The following is a 23,212-nucleotide window of genomic DNA, read 5'->3' as shown; positions in this document are numbered from 1 at the left end:
GTTCTAATTTATATATAACATATACATAAATATACCCTTAGACTCTTAGAAAAAATATTAATTTCTTAGGAATATATGAGGGACTAAATTATATATGGGTTAGAGGTTCACTGATAGATGTGTGAGCCATTCTTCAATACCACTATTAGAAAATTTAAATTTAAAATAAAATACTATTGAAGTAAAATACATTGATTTAAATTACATTTTGAACATTTAAATAAAATAAAAAATGTTTTTTACTTAGTTAACATTTATGGATTTAAACTGGCATTTATTAGATAAAAAATTTAATCAATTGAGAACAAATCAATTAATGAGAATGTAAATTCAATAAATAAGATCTTGAGCCTAGATTTAAACCTAGACAGAAAAACAAATCACCAAAATATTTCCTATTAAAAAGTTAATTGAAGCTGAAAACTTTTTCAATTAAAATTTTATTTAATTGGTATAATTATCTTTTTAATCAAACTAGAAACATTAAGACACTTAGCACAATGATTGAAATTTTTTAAATTTTTAATTAAAAAAAAAAATAATTCATACAATTATCTATTTAATCAAACTAGAAATATTAAGTTAATTAAAAAAATGATTGAAAATTTTTAAAATTTTATTAAAAAATTAATCGATGCAATCAATTTTTTAATAAAAAAAAACACAAAATCAATTAATATTTTTTTTTTATCAAATTAAGAACCCAAAGTTAGTTAAGAAATGAGCGGTTTTTATTAAACAATTAATTGTTCCAATAAACCATTTAATAAAAAAATGAATTTATGTCGATTGCAAAACTCAATTATTTGTTTAACTGATTTAATTAAAAAGTTTAAGTAATAATAAATTGAATCTATTAGAAAACTAATTAGTTTTCTAATCGACACCAATTAATTTTTTGATTGAATCCGATTTTTTTCTGTGTGTAGGTAGCTCCAACAATATCTTTATTTTAAAGAAGCCGCAACTCTGGTTCAAAATCAAATCCAAATTCTTTATGTGGAGGTTAAAATCTTTTGACTCAAGTAAATTTTTTGTTTGAGTGTATATGTTATACGTTGAAATATATATTTTTTTTTAAATCATACTTCAATATCAATGTGCTTATATCAAAACATGAGGAAATCAAGCTTAAAGAATGTCAAATTGTTAAACGGCACGTGCATTGCTCAATTTATTCATTGAGAAATTGCATTTCATATTAGGTATGCAAATTATTTTAAATCACTAATTAACTCACGGAACAAAAAGTTCTTAGGCCTAAAGTAATTCATATTTCTGTAAAACTTATTTACATCATTGGCCGATATATACAGATTTTTTTCATCCCCGTGATGAGACTTTATTCTAAAAATTATAAATACAACACTACAATTAAATTAATTGAAAAAAAAATGAGGGCATAAGTAAGAATAAAAATTGTTCTTACTTTATATGTCAAAAATAAATAAATAAATATACGAGTATATTTGTCAGACAAAACGACTTCATTGAAAAGTTTATCGACTTTTGGACAAGGAAAAAACTACCAAAAATATGTTCTTTATTTTTACTATACCAGATAGTTATTTTAATTCAATTTTTTTATAATTTGTTTTTTTTTTTCATATTTTTATAGGTAATTTTCATTTTTGTGCTAAGTTAAAAACAGAGTAAAAATTTATAAAATGATACAAATTATTTAATTTCTTTTGAAAAAAGTGCTATATCTATTTTAGCAAAATTCCGAACTTTTGAAAAAATTTGAAGTCAAACGTTCCCGGAAAGCGTTAGAATTCTTAAAAATCATAAAAAAATATATTTTTAATATATTTTTAATATATATATATATATATATATATATATATATATATATATATATATATATATATATATATATATATATATATATATATATATATATATATATATATATATATATATATATATATATATATATATATATATATATATATATATATATATATATATATATATATATATATATATATATATTGGAATTCACATCCAAAATGCTGAGTTCGGATCACACCTTAAAAAGGGATGCAATTTCAGTGCAATGGATGTTGAAATTGTGGACATCGCTATGCGCCACCCGTTCCGGATCCACAAATAAAATTTTTACTACTTTTTGGCGACTCTTGTTTTGCTGGGATGCTAAGCGAAATTCGTATTCGTATTTAAAGGACATGAAATCTTTGGCCTTGCGATAATATTTTTTCCCGTGTATATGCAGCTGTCTAGATATGATCTCTACTTTCCAATTGGATACAAAAAGCAGGGTGTAAATGCTCAAGAAGTCATATCAGGGATCGAATGGCACACTCAAAAAAAAATCATTCCCGGTTACAAAGATTTTGTCTTTAATCTAATGATTTTGGTATTGATTCCGAGACAAAGAAGCGGAGAATTCAAGCAAGGATACTTTTAAGACACAATTCTCTTTTAAATTTGGGTTGATTCTAGCAAATTTTAATTTTTCGTTTTTTCAGATTTTTTCTTCATATGCTATCAAAACGTGTTAATGACAACTTCAATTACCAAATTCAGGCTCGACTTCCAGTAGAAATTATATTATGTTTCAAGTAAAAAACCTCTTTATACTAAAGTGTTGAAAAACATGCCGGTTTTTCGTTGTAGTAAAGTTGCAAAAAGACAACAAATTTTAAATAATTGCATTCGTTTTAAAGAATTTTTATCAATTATAAAAGTCAAGTTGACCTTAGACCAAAAAAAGTTTCTTTTATGTTATGATACCCATTTTTAAGTCGAATCACTTAATCTCCTATTGAGCAAAAAAAACCTTTTGATTCCAACTACACTGGAAAAACAGTGGATCTATCAGGAAGAAAATATTTAGTTATTTTTAGAATTTTTTTTTAATATTTTGACATCACACCGATATCACAAAAATAAGTAAATATTTTTCTACAAATTCAAAAAAATTTATTACACATAATTAATTTTTTTTTCACTTGTTAAAGAAAATTTTGTAGTTTGAAGGAAAAACTTAGAGTTCAAAATTGCAAGAATGTCTTTAATGACATACGAAGTTCATGATGGGCACATTTGTAAAAAAATTTACAAATTTAAAGCTATAATGAACTATTTTGTGAGAAGTACGTATTTAGTAAAACTTTTTACTTCATTTGTGTATAATTTTTTCACGTTTTTTAGTTCATTTAACTAACGTACGCAAAAAATTATTAGAGTAAAGAAAACTTTCTCCATATATAATAATTCCATGAACTAAAATAAAGTTAAATTGGCTTTAGTGAAATATACAGTTCACTTTTTTTTTGAGTGTACAAAACTACATAAAGAGTTGCCAATGGGCTCAATAGACGGACGGACGGACATGCTCAGATCGACTCAGAATTTCACCACGACCCAGAATATATATACTTTATGGGGTCTTAGAGGAATATTTCGATGTGTTACAAACGGAATGACAAAGTTAATATACCCCCATCCTATGGTGGAGGGTATAAAAATTAATCTGTTCTTAATTTCATTACGAAATTGCCATTCGAGCAATTACAACGGACAGACTGACGGACATCTACAGATCGTTCTGAAATTTCAACTTGATATGTATCCTTTACTTTATATAGTCAGAAATTGATATTTCCATGCGTTAGAAAAGGCGTGACAAAAATGGCAATAACAATTGGAGCGATATCAACTATGTCTCGCACAATGTATGTGGGTCCCAAAGAATATCTTATACCAATTTCAGCTATTAAAGCATTTAATGTAAGCATTTTCCGTAGAATACTTATGATTTCGATTACAATCCGAAAACCTATACTTAATTTCAATATCGACATTTTATTTCCATAACATCCTAATATTTCGTGCTACAACAATAATTTACAATTAGAGTATTGAAACTTGTATAAAATCTAAAACCCTTAACAATATTAAACGCCTCATATGACCCCAAACAGACATGACAAATACTCTTACTCTTGCTGTCAATGAAAAGAAAATCCATACCTTATAAATTCACTTTCGGTGCCAAGAAAATCTTAAACTCCAACACCAAATTTTCCCCATGGCCTAAAAATTTAGTTTTTTTCTCTCCGTATAATATGTAATGCCATAGGAAATCACACTATAAAGTGAAAGGTTTTTCCTTTTGTGGAAAAGGTAAAGATACTAAATATCTGTTCATAATAACCAACAAATCGCCAATCATCCATACTTCCACATAAGATAAGACCATACGATAAATACACTTTTAGGTGAAAATCATTGACTTGGCTCCTATACACCCTATGACACATGGATTTTGCAACTAAAGGTGGAGGGCGAATAGCGAAACACTTTTCGTCTTTGAATAAGAGGAAAATCGTCAAATTAAGATTTGCCATAAGGAAAATGAGGGTTATTTTTGTCCGTCTCCTCTTGGTATGGTTGTAAGCATTTTTCTATGAAAATAATTTTGAAAATAACATTTTGTAAACACATACTCCATTAGCAATAAATTATTAATGGAGGGTGGAATAAACAGTGGGGGGAAAATATAAATTTTCAAAATGTCTATTTTTGAACAATTAATTAATAAATAATAATTAAGAAAATTAAGTAGTAGGAAGTGCCTTTTCTTAGTAGTTCGCCCCCTTAAATCACAGCTTCTATACTGAAATCGCAGTTTCTTAAAAAGTATTTTCTTGATATCAATAATCCAAATTCAAACTTTTTTCAATTAAAATTGGAACTAATTAATCAAATGGAGCAATGCCTGGTCTATACACTGAAAACACAGTGAACTCACCAGGAAGAAAACTTTTTATTAATTGTAGAAAATTTTGAATATTTTTAGAAATTTTTATCTAAACAGTATTACAAACACTGGCATCGCGCCGATATCACAAAAATTAGTAAAAATTTTTCGACAAATTCAAGAAAATTTATTAGACATAAATAATTTTTTTCACTTTTTAAAGAAAATTTTGTAGTTTGAAGGAAAAATTTTTTCCTTGCAAGAATGCCTTTAGTGACATACGAAGTTCATGATGGACGCTTTTGTAGTAAAATTTACAAATTTGAAGAAATAATGAACTATTTCATTACAAGTAAATCTCTATCCTTAACTTGTGTATATTTTTTCCCATCTTTTAGTTCATTTAACTAACGTACGCAAAAAATTATTAGAGTAAATGAAACTTTCTCCAAATATAATAATTTCATGAACTAAAATATAGTTAAATTGGCTTTAGTGAAATAGTGAGTTCACTTTTTTTTGAGTGTAGAGTGGATGTGTTAGAACTTCCCATTTGAGTTTTTCGAAATAACCATACGAGAGATTGGTGCAAACTGCTACGGACTAACTTCTTTAAAATAATGAAATTTTAATTAAAATAAACTTTATAATCTTTGCCTCAATTTTTCTTGTCTTTAAATTAAGGCAAATTTTGTTTAATGTAAAGAAACTCATTTTTGATTTAGAGAAATCGTCCTTAAATTAACTGAAATATTGAATATAGACTAAGACTTATTTAAAGGAGTTAGTATCTTTGGCTTAAAGTTTTTTATGGAATTAAGCAAACAGTTTTACTTTGAAGTATCCGTTATAATTTGGATTTATAAACTGGCATTTGTTTGTACGTGAATTATTAATATAATGCGAAAAGGGAATGAAAATTTGATAAATGAGATCTATAACCAAATTTTAATTTTATTTGTCCTAGATTTAAAGCCGATTAGTCACAAAAAAATCTTTATTTTAAAGAAGCCGCATCTTTCAGAATAAATAGGAAAATCCTAAGGGAAGGTCATAATCTTTGAATCCAAGTAAATTTGTTTTTGAGTGTACTCTCCTATTATTAAAACCTTATTGGATCTTCACATTATCACAATAATCGATTGTTCAACATATTCTAAAATTTTTTCTTTTCTGATACGATTCGGATGCTCAAATGTCCTTGTTCTAAACGGGTTCAGGGGGATCTGTCTATGGGTTAGTCCTACTAAGTTGTCCCAGGACGTGTCCTTTGGAAAAAGTTTAAGTAGACTTCTTTAACCCGTCTTCCATACACTCTATTTCACGAAAGACTATTTAACATTCACCAATGTTCGGATATCCACTTCAATTCCACTTCCACTATTCACGTCAAATCCACGAACCTTGAAATTTGGTGTCTTAAATTCCACGCTTTTTTTTCAACTTTTCTGTAACCAGCTGGGTTGCATAAATTACCTAAAAATTCACTAAGGCGGAAATCAAGTTAAGTCGAATCAATAGATTTATTTTAAGTTACTACTTTTTTGTTTTAAATTAAATATGAATTGATTTCACGAAAATTCCGGTGAATGTGAATTATAGGAAACCAAAATCGTGGAATTTATTCACATTCATATATAAGTGGATTTGCGAACATGGGCATTTAGTTCACTTCAATGAATTATTATGTTTGGAGAAAGTTTCTTTTACTCTAATAATTTTTTGGGTACGTTAGTTAAATGAACTAAAAAACGGGGGCAAATGATACACAAATGAAGCAAAAAGATCTACTATATGCATACTTCTCACAAAATAGTTAGTTTACTACAAATGCGCCTATCTTGAACTTCGTATGATACTAAAGATATTCTTGCAATTCTGAACTCCAATTTTTTCCAAGTCCAAAAAAGTCCAAAATTTTCTTTAACAACACTGAAAATACAGTGAACCCACCAGGAAGAAACGTTTCGGTTAATTTTAGAAAAATTTTAATATTTTTAGAAAGTTTTAACTAAACAGTATTACAAACGTTGGCATCACGCCGATGTCATCAAAATAAGTAAATATTTTTCGACAAATTCAAGAAAATTTATTAGACATAACTAAGTTTTTCACTTGTTAAAAAATTTTGTAGTTTGAAGGAAAAACTTGGAGTTCAAAATTGCAAGAATCTCTTTAGTGATATACGAAGTTCATGATGGACGCATTTTTGGTAAAATTTACAAATTCAAAGAAATTCTGAACTATTTTGTGGAAGGTACGAATTTAGTTAATCATTATGCTTCATTTGAGTTTAGTTTTTTCCTCGGTTTTAGTTAATTTAACTAACGCAAACAAAAAATTATTAGAGTAAAGGAAACTTTCTCCAAACATAATAATTCCATGAACTAAAATAAAGTTAAATTGGCTTTAGTGAAATAGAGAGTTCACTTTTTTTGAGTGAAGTGAAAAAAAATTAATTATGTCTAACAAAATTTCTTGAATTTGTCAAAAAAAATATTTACTTATTTTTGTGATATGGGCGTGATACCAGCGTTTGTAATACTATTTAGTTAAAATTTTCTATAAATAATAAAAATTTTCTAAAATTACCCAAAATTTTTTTCATGGTGGGTTTCCTCTTTTTTAAGGATAAGTTTTTACGAGTTTTGCAAAATGTGCTACAAAATCACCCTGTGTGCATATTGAAAGCCAAAAACTGTCTTATTTAAACTTCGCGCAGTATAGTCCGGGGGCCACCGTGGTGCAATGGTTAGCATGCCCGCCTTGCATACACAAGGTCGTGGGTTAGATTCCTGCTATGACCGAACACCAAAAAAGTTTTTCAGCGGTGGATTATCCCACCTCAGTAATGCTGGTGATATTTCTGAGGGTTTCAAAGCTTCTCTAAGTGGTTTCACTGCAATGTGGAACGCCGTTCGGACTCGGCTATAAAAAGGAGGTCCCTTGTCATTGAGCTTAACATGGAATCGGACAGCACTCAGTGATAAGAGAGAAGTTCACCACTGTGGTATCACAATGGACTGAATAGTCTAAGTGAGCCTGATACATCGGGCTGTCACATAACCTAACCTAACCTATTGTCCGATGGGAATTTCTCGAATTGCGCCATTTTCTGTCAATTCCGTATTACTAAAAAAACTGATTAAAAAAATCTATTAAAATTTTAATTGAATTACATATTATTTAATTAATTCCTCTGATTGATGTTGTAATTTTTGAGATTGAAGCAATTTCAAATAAGCAATTGGATCAAATAATTTAGTGATTGAATACGATAGGGTGTTTTCTGTATATTCAAATTGGTTTATGTATGTACAAGACAATTTTGATTTCGAAAAAAATGTTAAATAAATATCGGTTTTTTAAAAGGTCCTTATGATCTAGCACTACGAACAAAATGTTATTAATAAAAACTAGATGATAAATATTTATATCTTTGTTACGAACCCATAGTGCATCAGCATCACTACCACCTACTACATAAAAAAATCCACAACACAATCAGCCATAATGGCAACAACATCATTCTCCTCTTCATCATCATCATTGTAAGCAACATTCATTGCCAAAGACATCAGGTATCGAAGATGTTGGTGGTGGTTTTCTTTCTCCTCTGGCCCCCTTTATGGAGTATTTTGCTCTTTCTCTGCCAAAGTGTGTTGGCCTATAAAAATGCACACAAAAATGAGAAAACCTTTTTTGGTACGTTTTCTCCTTATCGGTGAAATGATGATTGGCCCGCATGTTATCCGCATGGACTGTGGGTTAGAGAATGGCGTTGACGTTTTTAGGATTATGTGCGGCACGGCGCATGCAATTGACCTCATTTAAAAAATGGCTGTAAAACCAAAAAAGAATATGGCCAATATGCTGGAAGCCAGAGTAAAATAAACCCAGATAAACCAAATGGTAAGAAGAAGTATGGACCCAACATACAAAGGCTTGCTTTAGATTTTCGCTTTTGCTTACTATTGACGGTGGTGACGCTCTACCCCAAGCAAATACAAAACAAAAGAAATGCAAAGAAGGTCCAAAGCTGCAAAGTGTTTTTCTCATTTAGGAGTTTGTACTTGTTGTTGTTAGTTGTTAACCCCCCTCTGTTATAACGCAATTTTTACCTTGAATCAGGTCAAAATGTTTGAAAAATAATAGAAAAACTCCATCAGATGTATAATGATAGTCAACGGAACATAATCGATTTCTACCTAAAAAGGTGGGCGTTAAATATAGAGCGAAAATACCATTTGATATCAAATATATTATGGCAAATTGGCTAAAAATTGGATAATAAATGTGAAGGCGAATAGTAAAAGTAAATAAATGTAAACTTTTATTTGGAATTAAAGGTGAAGCGGAAAACAACAAAGGCAATACCGTAATTCGTTATTACAGGGTCTTTAGCAAATTCAACATAATAAATGTAGGGTATGTCGCTGGTTAGAAATTAGACATTTTCAAAATGGTATCATGTGAAGGTTATCTGGTAAATATAAAGATATTTTTATATAATATGGGTCTATTAATATTTATTATAAACAAATAAGTGCTAAATTAGTTCGAACCCGCCCTTGTCCACCTTGCATACAAAGGGTCATAGATTCAAAGCATCTCACAGCAGGGATGGAAAATGCAGTACTATAGTACTTTTTTCAATACTTGTTCACCTTGGTCAGTACCGTAGTACCCCCGCGAATGATTTCGTACCTTTTGTGTAGACATTTTTGAGCCGATTTCAGATTTATGATACAATAGTTTTGACAAAATATTTTAATATTTTGAGAAAGTCTTTAAACTTATTTGCTAATAGTCTTATACAAATTTTGCAAAACAGACAAATTCATGCGGGATGATAATCTCGATTTTGTAAAAGCCATAGTCAAAAACACGATTTTATTGAATTTCAAGAATGTTTTATCCGAAAATAACACGCGTTTACGCTTCCCCACGAACACTTTCTAGATGAGAAGTTATCGATCGTACTAAAGCAATGCGAACCATTAGTCACGGTCGAAACTTGAGACAAAAAAATCTACCAATATTTTATTTCTATAGAAAATTTTGCAAAAATTTTATTTCCAAATTTTGTTAAAATTTTATTTCTATAAAATATTTTGTCAAACTTTTATTTCTATAAAAATTTTCTCAAACTTTTATTTCTATAAAAATTTTCTCAAAATTTTATTTCTATAGAAAATTTTCTCAAAATTTTATTTTTATAGAAAATTTTCTCAAAATTGTATTTCTATTGAAAATGTTCTCAAAATTTTATTTCTATAAAAAATTTTGTCAAAATTTTATTTCTATAGGAAATTTTGTCAAAATTTTACTTTATAGAATATTTTGTCAAAATTTTATTTTTATTTATCTACAGAAAATTTATGAAGTACCATAAAGTACAACTGTGGCAACCGTGATTACAATACTACGGTAGTCCTTGTAAGCGGATATAAAACTAAAAAAAAAAATATTTAAAATTGAGGAGTTGATAAACGAAATTTTATTTTCTTTAAAATTCAGTCTAACGGATCTCTTGACAATAATGTTCCAATGGAAGTTTTGTTGAAATTTAGTGAAAAGTACTTTTTCGCTTAAGTAAATACCCTTTTTGTACTTTCTTAAAAATTGTATTTTCCATCCCTGTTTTTCTGTTCAAAGTAGTGTCACACACGTTGTTGTAGTTCCGAATCAAGGAGCGTTTATTGATAAACAAGAAAGAGCAAAATTAGATCGGATTCGGCTATGTGATCCCTAAATTAAGCTCACAGATTCAAGTTGCACTCACTGATAACAGATGTTTCAAAACCTATGATATTACATTGGAATGCATAGTTAGTCAATTGTCTAAGTTACATACTCGTACAACTCGTAGTCTCACTGGTCCAAAAATAACAACAACAAATTAAAAACAGCTCATCACAATTTCAGTAAAAAGTAATTAAACAAATACCAAAATATTTGTTTGAATTCTGTATCACTCATGAGAAAAGTTTATTATGTTCACAATTTACCCGCTTGTAACAAAGACAATATCTACGAACAGTTGAATTAATGTTGCCAGTTTTATGTCAAGAATCTTCCAAAACTTGATACAGAAAAGATATTGGCAATGAAAATTTACTAATGAAATTTTCTACAATAAAGTAAAATCATTAACTAAGTGGGCACGGGAAGGATGAAAAGTAGGAGGACTCTTCCTTCCAGATACTAACGTGAAAACGTAAGATAAAATAAATTGGTGCTTTACCAAGACGATGCAGAGCAATTAAGTGAAAACTATGGCAAACATGTATGTCGTAGATTCGAATTAATTCCTAATTCATGTTTAGTCAGTAGTTAACAGGTTGGCTGATAAGTCCCCGGTCTAACAAAGAAAAACAATTTTTTTTCTCAAAATTCGTTTTTATTATTCAACATAGTTCCCTTCAAGAGCGATACAACGATTATAACGACCTTCCAATTTTTTGATACCATTTTGGTAGTACTCCTTCGGTTTTGCCTCAAAATAGGCCTCAGTTTCGGCGTTCACCTCTTCATTGCAGCCAAATTTTTTCCCTGCGAGCATCCTTTTGAGGTCTGAGAACAAGAAAAAGGCGTTGGGGACAGATCTGGAGAATACGGTGGGTGGGGAACCAATTCGAAGCCCAATTCATGAATTTTTGTCATCGTTCTCAATGACTTGTGGCACGGTGCGTTGTCTTGGTGGAAGAACACTTTGTTATTCTTCATATGGGGCCGTTTTGCTGCGATTTCGACCTTCAAGCGCTCCAATAACGCCATTAATAATCACTGTTGATGGTTTTTCCCTTCTCAAGATAATCGATAAATATTATTCCATGCGCATTCCAAAAAACAGAGGCCATTACTTTGCCAGCGGACTTTTGAGTCTTTCCACGCTTCGGAGACGGTTCACCGGTCGCTGTCCACTCAGCCGACTGTCGATTGGACTCAGGAGTGTAGTGATGGAGCCATGTTTCATCCATTGTCACATATCGTCGGAAAAACTCGGGTGTATTACGAGTTAACAGCTGCAAACACCGCTCAGAATCATCAACACGTTGTTGTTTTTGGTCAAATGTGAGCTCGCGCGGCACCCATTTTGCACAGAGCTTCCGCATATCCAAATATTGATGAATGATATGACCAACACATTCCTTTGATATCTTTAAGGCCTCTGCTATCTCGATCAACTTCATTTTACGGGCATTCAGAATCATTTTGTGAAGGTTGGTACTATATAAGGTTGGTACTATATAAAAATAATATGCATTTAATACTAGCGACGCCATCTATGTGTCAGACCGGGGACTTATCAGCCAACCTGTTAATATTTCCGTTCCCTAAAAACTATGTTAGGTAGGCATCAACTTTTGTTGAATAAAAAGGTGATTGTGAAACTGACTTTTCTTGTGTCAAAATGCAGAGTTTTTTGAATATTCTAAATATTCAAAAAATGCTGCAATAATAAAGAATTTTCTATGCTAAGCAAGCCACGTTACAGGGACTAGAAATCCCTGTGCTTACGACAATATTTTCTTTCCAGTTTACTGAATTTTATTAGGATATGGGAAGTATTGCACTCTCTGCCTTGCGAACAAAAAATACATTGACAGACGAATGAACTCTAAAGAATATTATGACATGTACTGCCCCCAATGATTTAACCAGCGTCTTAAAAAGCATCGCCCAAATCCCAATTCTAAGCTCTAAATAATCTAGCAATATTTATTCAATCTTTCCCTTCCTCATACCATAAAAACTAAAGACACTAGATGATAAACACATCTTTATAATGTCTTCGTTCTTTTGTGATATAAACAATTGAAGATTTGAAACCCATCCATTCCAAACAAAAAAAAGAAAATCTGTCAACAGATTATGGTTGTGTTGAGTATAGAAACGACAATGAACCCATCAAAATACAAAACAAAAAGACATCTAACTTAGTAGTCATCTTTCAAGAAATATCTCACTTAGGGTTTTTAATAAAAAAAAAATCAAAACTTCAGTATGACCGTAGCACAACGATCATCTTACTAATTATTATCAGAATTTTTAATCTCTATACAAATTGTTTATAATTTATTTATTCTTTTCTTTTTCTTGTTTTCTTTACAGTTTATCATCACTCTGTTTTTTTTTTTTAAGAGAATGAAAGCAACACACTAAACAGAAACGTGATCTTCAGTCCAAAAAGAAAATAACGATAGTATTCAACTTGAATGAAGACACTCCTTATTCTGGGTTAACAGCATGAAACAAATATCGCCTAGCCTTAATCCAATTCAAAGTATAAGTAAATAAAAGATTTGTCATACATTTTCCGGTATTCAACAAAATTACAAACAAAACAAAAAGTGTGCCTCGTTTATTGTCGTCCGCGAAGAATTACTAAAGAAAGATTTGTTAACCAAAAAAAAAAAAATACATATTCATATCTCTTAGGAGTTACAAGTGAAACCCAAACATAAAGTCTGTATTCCCTTTTTATTGTATAATAAATGTTTGAGTTGTTTTTTTTTCTTGGCCTTATATCAACATTCGGGAATTGTTTAATCTGTGCCTTTTTATGTGTCTTACAACGTGTTTATAATTTTAAATATAAGACCATTATCCCCCGTCGCCAGTGTCTGTAAAGTAAAAAAAAAAAGATTCGAACATGAAAGATCCTCCCTCGTTTCGTGTAACAGTCTGAAAAGAATACAAATCGCTTAGACTTTTGTTTTATTAAATTGTTAAAGTAAAGAGTCGAAATTTATAATTATCCCCTAAAAAGAAGGTGGAAACGTGTTTGAAATATTTTGATTGTTCTTCCCCCATAATCCAATTTTGTATTCATTTGAGTATAGTGCTCTTAGTATTAAATTTCAAAAAATAAATCTAGCATTTTTTTTGAAAGAGTTTTAATAATCAAACAAAAAAACAAATTGTGTCATATTTTTTATAGTTGGAATTTTTGTTTCTTTTTCCCAGAATTATTTCGGTGTTAGTCGTAAACAAATATTCGGTTATATAAACGCAAATAATACTCTCGGCGATAAATTAAATTTTTATGTCATCATTTACTGTGGATTATATTTGAACGAGTACCGAAATTGAAATTCATAAAACGTCTGCCTAGAAAATTGTAAGTATTTTTAGATTTATTCAACTTGTCTCTTTTCTCATTCTTAACGTTAAGTTTCACCTAATGATGTACGTGTGTTGCGATAAATACTGAAAATTAATTGAAAACTTCAATGAAATATGGAGAACTGCGTTGGTAATTAAAAAAATCTCTAATCACAAAATTTTATTGGTTATTTTTCATTTAAAAGGAATATATTATTTAATCAGTTTCTTATCTCCCTATAGAAATCAATTATTACTATTGATTAGTTTAAAATAGTTGAGGTTGACTTTTTGTAATGTTCAAATGTATAATGATCAAAATCGAATAATTTACTTCTTAAATCACGGCTAAAATTAACAAGTACAATAAATTTGTTCCGTTAGGAGATTAACAGGCAAAGAAAATAGATTAACTGGAAATTAAATGAATTGGCAATGGTAGCCATCACCCTTCTATTGATGGTCCACGATGGAGTATTTTTCTAAATTATCATCATCTCCAATGAATTTTAAATGGGCTTGTCATATAACAGAACTACTTCGTTTTTGGATCGTTTGTATTGCTTTAGAAGTTATACCTTGAAAGTTCATTTGAATGAAGAAATTAAAAAAAAAAACGAGTAAGGAAAGTCTAAAGTCGGGCGGGGCCGACTATATTATACCCTGCACCACTTTGTAGATCTAAATTTTCGATACCATATCACATCCGTCAAATGTGTTGGGGGCTATATATAAAGGTTTGTCCCAAATACATAAATTTAAATATCACTCGATCTGGAAGAATTTGATAGACTTCTACAAAATCTATAGACTCAAAATTTAAGTCGGCTAATGCACTAGGGTGGAACGCAATGCTAGTACAAAATATAGGAAACATTTAAATCTGTAGAAATTTTAAGAAAACTTCGCAAAAGTTTATTTATGATTTATCGCTCAATATATATGTATTAGAAGTTTAGGAAAATTAGACTCATTTTTACAACTTTTCGACTAAGCAGTGGCGATTTTACCAGGAAAATGTAGGTATTTTGACCATTTTTGTCGAAATCAGAAAAACATATATATGGGAGCTATATCTAAATCTGAACCGATTTCAACCAAATTCGGCTCGCATAGCTACAATGCTAATTCTACTATCTGTGCAAAATTTCAACTAAATCGGAGCAAAAAATTGGCCTCTGTGGTCATATGAGTGTAAATCGGGCGAACGATATATATGGGAGCTATATCTAAATCTGAACCGATTTCAATAAAATTTGGCACACTTGACTATAGTACTAATTGTTTTTCTTGCAAATTAGGGTAAAACTCTGGCTTCTGGGGCCATATAAGTCCATATCTTGCGAAAGATATACATATATGGGAGCTATATCTAAATCTGAATCGATTTCTTCCAAAATCAATAGGGTTCTCTTCTGAGCCAAAACACATACTTGTGCCAAATTTGAAGTCTATTGGACTAAAACTGCGACCTAGACTTTGATTACAAAAATATGTTCACGGACAGACGGACATGGCTATATCGACTCAGGATCCCACCCTGAGCATTTTTGCCAAAGACACTATGTGTCTATCCCGTCTCCTTCTGGGTGTTGCAAACATATGCACTAACTTATAATACCCTGTTCCACAGTGTGGCCCAGGGTATAAAAACTAAAGCAAGTACATACGGCCGTAAGTTCGGCCAGGCCGAAGCTTATGTACACTGAAAAAAAGCATACTCGGTTCCAAAGATTTTGTCTTTACTTTAAAAAATTTGGTATTGATTCCGAGCCAAAGAAGCGGAGAATACAAGTAAGGATACTTTTAAGACACAATTCTCTTTTAAATTTAGGTTTTGTGTACTTGCTTCTAGGAAGCAAATTTTAATTTTTCGCTTTCTCAGCTTTTTTCTTCATATGCTATCAAAGTCCTTTAAAAACGAGTTAACGGCAACTTTATTTTCCAAATTAGGACTCGACTTCCGGTAGAAATTATGCTATGTTTGAAGTAAAAAACTTCTTTAAAATAAAGTTTTGAAAAACATGTCCTATATTTGAACGATTTTTTGCTTTGTAGTCAAGATGCAAAAAGACAACAAATTTAAAGACAATTTCATTAAATTTAAAGAATTTTTTTGAATTATTAAAGTCAAGTTGACCTTAGCCCAAACATTTTTTCTTTCATGTTAAGATAACCATTTTTTAAGTCAAATCACTTAATTATAAGGACAATATGACTTCATTGAAAAGTTTATCGACTTTTGGACAAGGAATATAACTTTATTTTAGAGAAATGCGTCTTCTATGCTAAGCAAAATTTGTATTCGTATTTTAAAGACATGAAATCTTTGACCTCACGACAATTTTTTTTTCAGTGTACCCTCTACCATGAATTGCTTAGAAACTTCTACTAAAGCTGTCATCCACAATCGACTTACTTGGGTTTCGGTAATACTTGTCGATGTTCAAGGTCTTGTAAATTGTATGTTAGTCCTTACGTGGTATATATTAAACTAAAAAAAGCCGATTAAATACGTATATAATTCAGTTTGACAAAATTTTCTATAGAAATAAAATTTTGACAACATTTTCTATAGAAATACAATTTTGACAAAATTTTCAATAGAAACAAAATTTTGTCCAAATTTTCAGTAGAAAACAAATTTTGATAAAATTTTCTATAGAAATAAAATTTTGACAAAATTTTCTATAGAATTAACATTTTGACAACATTTTTTATAGAAATAAAATGTTGACAACATTTTCTATAGAAATAAAATTTTAACAAAATTTCTATAGAAATAAAATCTTGACAACATTTTCTATAGAAATAAAATTTTGGCAAAATATTCTATAGTAATAAAATTTTGACAAAATTGTCTATAGAAATAAAATATATATAATTATATATAATTATGGACCGATATACACTAATTTTTGCATGGTTGTTATATACTAACACCACGTACCAAATTTCAACCGAATCGGACGAATTTACTACTCCAGTTGCTCGGGTGGTCTAATCTGTTGATCGGTTTATATGGGGACTATATATAATGGTTATTAGACGACGTACCAAATTTCAACCGGATCGGATGAAGGTTGCAACTTTGGTTCTTATTTAAAAATGCAATCCTTCAAAAATGGAAATTCTATATTATCACCTTAAATCTAATGTGGACAAAACATGGGTGACGGTGGATGTCCATTTCTGAGAGGTGTCATCTAAAATAAATAGATTTTCCAAACAATAATTGGATTGGTAGACACTAGAGGTGAGCGCTTGAGTGAAATTTCACTGATTGGAATGTTGGGCATGACTGAAATCGGCGAGCGTGAATTATCTCGTAAACGTAAATTCGTTCGTGAATGCATGTAATTTTCCGTTGTAAGTCTTAATTTTATCATGAACATGAATTTTATCTTCAGCGTGAATATTTCATGAAATTAAAGTTTCTTCTCAGTGCGATTTATATCGATAATAACATATACATTTATTCGTGAGCATTAAATTGAAAATGAAAAAATTTACTTAACGAACCGGTTTGTGTTTCACTCTCGATCATGCTTTGGGAGCCACCGTGGTGCAATGGTTAGCATGCCCGCCTTGCATACATAAGGTCGTGGGTTCGATTCCTGCTGCTTGTTCAAAACTTACGTGATTCACGAGTACCACGATAGTTTCGTGTTACGCGCTCCTCACCCACCTTTTTTTGAACAAATCAGCCTAAAATTCATTCGAGTCCAAATATGAAAAAATGTGTATCAGACTTTTGTGCCGCCACTCTTTACTTTTCTAAAATTTTGAAGTTGATTATGAAATCTGTCAAAGAGGTGTTCATGATTCAGCATGATAGAAACCATGCCGACGCCAATCATTTAATATGATTGATTCTGGCATGACTCTATAGGTATCGTTCTTACTTAATTCTAGTAATAAATTACTCATTTAGCGTCATTTTTCATTTTGGTAAAAACGTCATAACACCTTAAGTTTTATCCGTTTTATTTACAAAATATTTGTAAGAATGTTGTCGCCTATTTTTGAACTTTTGGATATTTCTCATTTGACAGTTACTCCATATACATTTGAACAATAGCCAACACAATTGCCAAAAAAAACCTTTTTTTAATGGACAAAAGTGCCTCAAGTATTAAAGCAAAACTTCTATAAAAAAACAACAAATCTTAATATCTGTAACGTACCTAAATAGGACCTCAAACAAATTATGCGAAAATGTGTAGGGAATATGTTTTGCACAGACAAAGTCAGGCTAATACGATTATAGTGGGGTGTAGGAGAGCGGGAGTCTTGAATAAAACTAGCAAAGCAGTCGGCTGGGGTGGGTTCAAGTCCTTCCCTACTATATCCTTGTTCCTATTACAATAATAAATGTAACTCCCTGTAATACCCTTTAATTACCATCGAAAAAATAACCAAAGTTACTAGAAGCAAATAAAAAAAAATCCCCCCAAGTTTTTCAAATGAAACAGTAACAAATTAATAATAACGAAAATATTGGCAAATATCAGCAAAACTCACAACTTAGCTTCTCCTAGATGGTCTGGAGAGCATCGCCTCTTAACCCTCCCTAACCGTGGTTCTAGTGGCGAAATCAAAATTTCTAGAACCCCAAAATCAAATATTCATGGCATATTCTATTCCATTATTCCGGTCGTCGTATCAGCAAAACTCATTTAAAAGGTTTAAGCCAACATATTTAAGTTTTGAAATTAATTTTATTAACAAGATAATTCACTCATTTTTAAGCTTACACACGATTTCAAAAATTTATAAATATACAATTATTACCAGAAGATTCGAATTTAAATTATAAAATAGAAACTTTATATTAACTAAAAACATTTCGATCTAAATAAAATGGGGTGATAAACTAAAAATACCATTGAAAGAATTGTAGCTCACAAACAATCATAGCCACTTTAAACAAGGTTTTAAAATTTGATTGAAGAAGACTTGAGAGAAAACAAACAAGCAAATGAAATATATCTTTAGAGATCAAAACAAAATAACAATAGTAAAGAAAAGAACGCATGGGGTTCAAATATTTAATATGATCATCATTATGACGTTATGATATACAAATTCTGCTCTAAATTTCATTCGCTCTTTTGTTTAATACTTTAAGCCTTCGTTTTCTCACAAAATAAAAAAATAAACCACTTACCAACACTATCCGTTGTGATTGAGAAGGCCTTTTCAATTCTGCATAGTGTGTGTGATGACGAGAGCTATATGGAACTTGTTGTTGTAATTATTATATTTGTGTTTATGCTATTTTAATTTATCACGACTCTATTACATATTCGCAGATATTGGTAATTTGAACACCTGCATTCAAAGTTACACTCAAAAAAATTATAGTGCGAACAGAATTATAAGAAAACTACAAAAATACAAAATAGTTAAATTTGGATTTTTAAATACTTCTCATATTTCAATTTAATTCTTGCTGTGATGGTAAAATCTGTAATATTGTTTTCTTTTTTGATTTCAAGTTTAATTTTTTCTTATTTTCATTATTTTATTATTATTTTCATTATGTGTAATTTTAAAGCAACACGGTTAATTTCCAAAATGAATTTTTTGAGATTTTACCAAGCACTCAAATTCCGATTCTCGTTTCTTTTTCTCCATTATTTAACTATTATTTTGCACTTTTTTAACTAGGTGTTAACTGTTTTCTGTATTTTTGTTGGTTTTCTTTTCCTTAAACTTACATTTTTTACATTTTACAATTGCTAAGGTACTGATTTTTTAAAGTTATTCTTTCAAAATTTTAGTTATTACTTTTAAGACATAATTTGTAAATCTTCACTATTTTTTTTCTAAATTGAAACCGGGAACTATATTTTTTTCTTTTCTTTTTTTTTTTTTTTACGCTTCTACCCTTCTTTTCCACGCACTGGCAAAATTCAACTGATGAAAACTAGTATTATACGATCCACCAACGGAGAGAGGCTCGCAGCGCCGACAAAGACGTTTTCTGCTCTTTCTGTTTGCATGCAGTGGAAGAATTAACGCATAGAACTTGTTCGTCTCTTCCTTCAATTCTTATTCAATGCCTTTGAGGCACGTTGGGGAATTGTCTCAAATAACTGGCCTGTTCAGGCCCCTGAACATTCAACCAAAGATGTTCTTTTCGACGATTCCTCCAAAGAAATTAAAATCTATAAATCGTTCGCCGGACGATTGATTTCCTCCTCAAAACAGAAAATTTTTGCACTTCTGCCTAATTCAGAAGAAAGTTTTAGTAAAAATTCTAAAATCAATGGCAACAAAGAAATTTACCTTTTTGAAATTTATTGAAAAGTTTAGAATTTCAAAATTTTATGAAACACCCCAAAATTTACAACGATGTTTGTACAAAATTTGAGATACGTTTCAAATGATTTTAGATCTTTACTCGATGAACTTTCGGGCAAGAAGGAAAACTCAGAGTGGATTAGAGAGACAGGAAATCTTGATTATGTCAAAGGCATCGGTAACAAAATTTGTCAAAATCATATGAACCAAAACCTACAGCTGTAAATTCAATCGAAAATGAGGTCTAAATCGATAACCCATCGCAAAAATCGCATGCGATAAAAAAATGATTTACGTTAAAGACATTACCAATTCAAACAGAAGATTTCACAAGAACCTAAATAGAATGCAATTTGGAAAAAGGTTATAACCTTTTGAATACTGTTACTGTTGAAATAATAAAAATATATAGAGGACAATTTCGAGAAAAAAATATTAAAAAATAAACATAAATTATGGAAATGCCGTCGTAGTCCATTACAAAACCAAATAATTCTTACTCAATGAGTAGAAGAATTAGTTGGAGGAAGGAATCACGATCGGATATCTTTCGCATGGTATGTTCCGAGGACCTTTCCGTCCATGTCCTCGAGCGTATAGTAATGATTCCCCAGCTTTTGTGTGACTCTTGCCTTTACAAATAGCGGGGCCAATTTTGCATTGAAATTTTTTTCTTGATTGCTTTGTGCAAAATTGCGACGAAATACTATATCACCTGCTTTGAAAGTAGGTACTCGGGTCCTAAGGTTATAATGATCCTTATTTCTTTCGTAGGATACCTGAATCTGTTTCTTAATGTCCTTACGAATGACTTGAAGCTGATCCTCTCTTGAAATTTGAGCCTGAGGTTCATCCAAAAGTTTTAAATTTTGTAAAAGGGTGTAAGACGTACCGTGGGTCATCATGTTCAAACCAAATAGTGCACGATATGGTGACATATTTAAGGATTGGTGCTGTGAATTACGCAACGCACAACAAATTGCACTTAAATGTTCGTCCCATGTTTTATGATCTTTGTTAATATAGGCTCGTATTCCGGCTATTAGCGATCGGTTGACGCGTTCCGATGCATTGGCTTGAGGTGAATAATAAGCCGTATATGTGTGTGTAATACCATATCGAGTCAAAAAAGCATTAAACTCATTTGCTTTAAACTGACTTCCATTGTCACTGACAATGGTTTGGGGCACCCCATAGACATGAAATATTTGACTTTCCAAATATTTTATGATCAGAGCCGATGTGAATTTTCGGAGGGGGCAAACCCAAGGAAATTTAGTTAGGTGGTCCAATATAATTACAAGCCCAATATTTCCTGCCTTACTGCGGGGGTACGGTCCCAAAAGGTCAATGTACATTCGTTGAAATGGCCGAGTGGAGATATGCTGATTACCCATTGGTGGTTTCATTATGAAATTTGGTGCTTTCGTCGTTTTACATGTCTCACACTCCCGTATGTACTCACGTACATCTTTTACCATCCCAGGCCAAAAAAAGTAGCGCCGGAGTAACTCCAATGTCTTTGAAATTCCTCCGTGGGATGTAATGTGTACATCGTGGGCTCGTGAAATAACATCCCTTCTCATGTCGATAGGAATCCAGAGCTTCCATGCAGATTGCTCCTGGATTTCATCTCCGGAATAATGTTCGGTACGAATGTATACGAAATTATGCACGATTTTAATATCTGGATATTTTTCCGGGTTCTGAGTGATTCTAGCCTTCAATTCCTTATAGTCACTGGCGTGAAAGTGAGCTGAGTTTAAGTCGATTTCAGGGGTTGCTGTGTCAAGTGCGACTATTTCGTTTTCGGGGATCCTAGAGAGAGCATCGGGTACTACGTTATCCTTTCCTTTCCGGTGGCTTACTGTGAAGTCATAAGCCTGTAGTTGTAGGGCCCATCGTGCAAGCCGGCCGGAAAGGTTAGGTTGACGCATAAGCCATACTAAACTTGCGTGATCGGTTACCACCTCGAATTCATGCATCTCTAAGTAACACCTGAAACGCTTGATAGCTTCGACTGCCGCTAAACATTCACGCTCAGTGACACTATAATTCCTTTGAGCTGTGTTGAGTTTCCTACTCATGAACGCGATAGGTCTCTCAACATTTTGCTCGTCTAATTGAACGAGTACAGCTCCTATACCAACGTCACTGGCGTCGCAATGTAGGAAAAATTTTTTATGGAAATCCGGGTTCACTAACACCGGGGCTGAGGTAAGAAAATCTTTAATTTTCTCGAAAGCCTCTTGTGCCTCAGACGTCCATAAAAATTTTTTCTTAGTAGAAACAACTTCAGTTATTGGAAAAACAATGGTGGCAAAGTTCTCAATAAATCTGCGGTACCAGCCCGCTATACCGAGAAATCCGCGTACTTGCCGAATATTTCTAGGTATAGGCCAATTTCGAATAGCACTTACTTTTTCAACATCAACTGCTATGCCACCATTACCTATAACATATCCGAGGTAAGGGACCTTTGTCACACAAAATTTACTTTTTTTGATGTTCAGGGTCAAGTTCGCTTCTCGAAATTGAGCAGCAAGTCGCACAAGTACCTCCAAATGGGTCTCAAACCTGTCGGTCACTATTATCAGGTCGTCGAGATACCCAAAGACACAATGGCGCAGATCATGTGGGATAATGTTGTCCATTAACCTACACATAGTCTGCGGCGCATTGCATAGGCCGAAGGGCATCACGACGAACTGATACAGTGGTCTACCGGGTATGGTAAACGCTGTCAGGGGTCTAGAACTTTTATCTAAGGCAATTTGCCAATACGCGTCTTTTAAGTCCAATTTTGTGATAATATTGGCCTTCGGCAGCCGAGAAAAGATTCCCTCTATAGATGGTAGTGGGTACGCATCTTTTCTTGTTACGCTATTCACTTTTCGCGCATCAAGACATAATCGTACCTTGTTAGGCTTGACCACAAGACGGACTGGTGAGCTCCATGCTGACTCAGATGGTTCTATTACCCCCATGGAGAGCATTCTATCTATCTCACGAAACATCAACTTTTCGATGGCGGGGGACACTGGGTAGTGTCTCTGTTTTATA

General features: G+C 31.6%; 1 protein-coding gene across 2 annotated transcripts in view; it reads left to right on the top strand.

Annotated features, from left to right (window-relative positions):
- The window catches only part of Cad99C (cadherin 99C), a 398,863-nt gene that overhangs the window by 5,738 nt on the left and 369,913 nt on the right, over positions 1 to 23,212 (top strand). Inside the window, exons 2-3 of one of the 2 annotated variants that reach the window (XM_075290327.1) lie at positions 12,848 to 13,201; positions 13,703 to 13,856. The gene's annotated coding sequence lies outside the window, so the exon portion shown is untranslated. The remainder of the gene's footprint in view (positions 1 to 12,847; positions 13,202 to 13,702; positions 13,857 to 23,212) is intronic. The other variant, XM_075290410.1, reaches the window with a different exon arrangement.

Source organism: Haematobia irritans, chromosome 1, assembly GCF_050003625.1.
Source record: "Haematobia irritans isolate KBUSLIRL chromosome 1, ASM5000362v1, whole genome shotgun sequence".
Lineage (NCBI taxonomy): Eukaryota > Metazoa > Arthropoda > Insecta > Diptera > Muscidae > Haematobia > Haematobia irritans.
Note: the sequence above shows the minus strand (reverse complement) of the source record. Positions and strands in the feature narration are given on the sequence as shown.